This window comes from Ciona robusta, unplaced genomic scaffold (genome assembly GCF_009617815.1).
Source record: "Ciona robusta unplaced genomic scaffold, ASM961781v2 AP042755.1".
Classification (NCBI taxonomy): Eukaryota; Metazoa; Chordata; class Ascidiacea; order Phlebobranchia; family Cionidae; genus Ciona; species Ciona robusta.
This window is the reverse complement of record NW_028323134.1, coordinates 15,001-17,500: the sequence shown is the minus strand read 5'-3', so window position 1 is coordinate 17,500 and position 2,500 is coordinate 15,001. Positions and strand designations below refer to the sequence as shown.

Genomic DNA, 2,500 nt, shown 5'->3' with positions numbered 1-2,500 from the left:
TCGTCTAGTATGTACGGCTTGTCGAGGTGTCATGGTAACGGCGCGGTTGGCGCGTGAACACCTTTTGACACATGGGTTCGGTGTCGCTACCTTTGCTTGTGGCAAATGTACTAGGGAATTCAGTGGTTTATCGGCGGTGTCCGGTCATTACGTGCGGTGCGATGGCTCCCGGGTCACGGAGACCCGTCTTGCATTTGTTTGCGAGTTCTGCCCACGGTCTTTTAATTCTAGGTCAGGTGTGAGTCTTCACTGCAAGAGCTCGCATCGTGCTGAGTACGAGGCCGTACTGGCGGCCAGGGATAAAAGGACCAGGAGAGGGTATCATGAAGATGAGATTGAAATCTTAGCAAAGGTGGAAATTGGTCTACCGCCCGGAGTGCGGAAGATTAATATAGAGTTGGCGACTCTAGGAGCGGTTGACCGTACGTGTGAACAGATACGTCAGATAAGAAAGAGCGCGAGGTACCGGCGATGCCTCGAGGAGTTAAGGAGTCAAGGTAGAGCTACTAGCCCGGGGCGTACCCAATCTGAGCCAGAGGAGGATAGGCTCGTTAGTGAACCCTCTTCGGAGATCCCTGACGAGTTCTTGAATCCCCTGCCAGCTGAGGAGTTGGAAGACTTGTGTGCGGTCGACTTGTCGGCCGCCATTCGTCAATTGCACGGAGAAGGATGGCCCAGTGATGCGGTGGAGCAGCTCGATGTTATCTTGAAGCGTCACCACCATGACGTCTTTAAGAGACGCAGACAGGCTCATAACAAAGGACAACGGAAAAGCAACGCTGAACAAAGGTACAAACCGTCTACTAAGCGGAGGCGTGCAGGGTTTGCAAGTGTCCAAAGATTGTGGGACACAGATCGTCGTAGGCTCAGTCAGGTGGTTTTTGACGGGGCAAAGGTCGCTTCGTCCTTCCCCGACATTCGTGACGTGGAAGAGGTCTATTTCGGAAGATTTGCCGGTGGCGATGAGGGGGAGGTTGTTTCCGACAACGAACCTGAACCAAAGCTTGGTGGACAATTCGAAGGACTATCGAAGCCGTTTAGCGTTGTTGAGGTCAGTAAGGCCCTGAGAGAAGTTAAAGTGGCATCTGCCAGCGGACCTGATGGAGTGAGCGCATCGGGAATGACGAAAATCGGTGCCCGGGTATTGTGCATGTTATTTAACGTGTGGCAGTTCACCGGTCGTACCCCGCGGTGGACAAAGGAGAACCGAACAACTCTGATAGCGAAGAGTGCCTCTGCTGCGGAGGATGTTGGAGACTGGCGACCAATTACGATTGGTTCGCATGTGGTTCGACTGTACGCGAAATTGCTTTCGCGTCGGCTGGGCTCCTGTGTTCAACTGAATCTGTGTCAGCGGGCATTCCGGGATGTTCAGGGTTGTGCGGAGAACGTTATGCTTCTCTCAGGCATGATAAGAGACGCGAAGGCGCGCTCCCGGACTTAAACCTTGTCTTTCTCGACTTGGCAAAGGCTTTCGACACTGTGTCCCACTCTTCGATTGTCAAAGCTCTCCGAAGGCAACAGGTGCCAGAGAAGTTTGTAAGGATTGTGCAGGACTTGTATGATGGAGCGGTGACGACCGTGTCGGTTGGAGGCCGTGCCACCCCTCAGCTAGTGGTGAAGCGGGGGGTGAAGCAAGGTTGTCCACTTTCGCCATTGCTGTTTAACTTGGTGTTGGATGAGCTCATTGATGAGTTATCGTCCAGCTTCGGTTACACCTTGGACGACGGGTCGAAGCTCTCCGTCATGGCGTTTGCGGACGACTTGGTGTTGTCCTCGGGTAGTTTGGCGGGCTTGCGGAAGCTGATCGAAACTACTCAGCAGTTCCTCCTAAGGTGCGGGATGGGGCTAAACGTAAAGAAATGCACTTCCCTTGGTTGGAAGTCAATGGTTGGTGGTAAGCAGGTTCGTCTCCGTACGGAACCGTTCGTGCGGGTGGGTGATTCGGAACTGGCTTGTCTGGGTCCGAATTCCACATGTCGATACCTGGGGATCCACTTTGGAATGGTAGGCTCCTGTCGCATTCGGAGAAGGGAGATAAGAGAGAGTCTTTTGAGACTAGCAAGCTCGGCACTGAAGCCTGAGCAGAAGGTGTTTATGTTAAGATCGTTCCTAATCCCACGTTGGCGGTACTCGGTAACGTTAACGAGGGTGACCGTGAGCTTTCTAAGCTGGATAGACCGAGTTGTGCGGATGCGCGTGAGAGCGATCTTGCATGCTCCGCATAATCTGTCGAGTGAATGGCTCCATCTTTCAATTGCGAAGGGTGGTTTGGGCATTCCGTGCATGGTAGAAGAGACATGGTTCAGTAAGCGGCGGCTCCTTGAAGCTATGCGGGACTCTGAGTGTCCGTTAGTTCGCAACTCACGAGAGGTGCAATGTCTGTCCGATGACGTAGAACGTTTGCGAGTGAAACTGAATAGAAGACTGCTTCCCGACGAAGAGCTAACAGTGTACAGCTTGAGAAGAGCTCGGCTCAGGTCCCTGGGGGACCAGGTGC

At 53.3% G+C, this 2,500-nt stretch overlaps 1 pseudogene; it reads left to right on the top strand.

Moving 5' to 3' along the window:
- Positions 1-2,500, top strand: part of LOC149722925 (large subunit ribosomal RNA) — a 7,604-nt pseudogene that overhangs the window by 3,132 nt on the left and 1,972 nt on the right.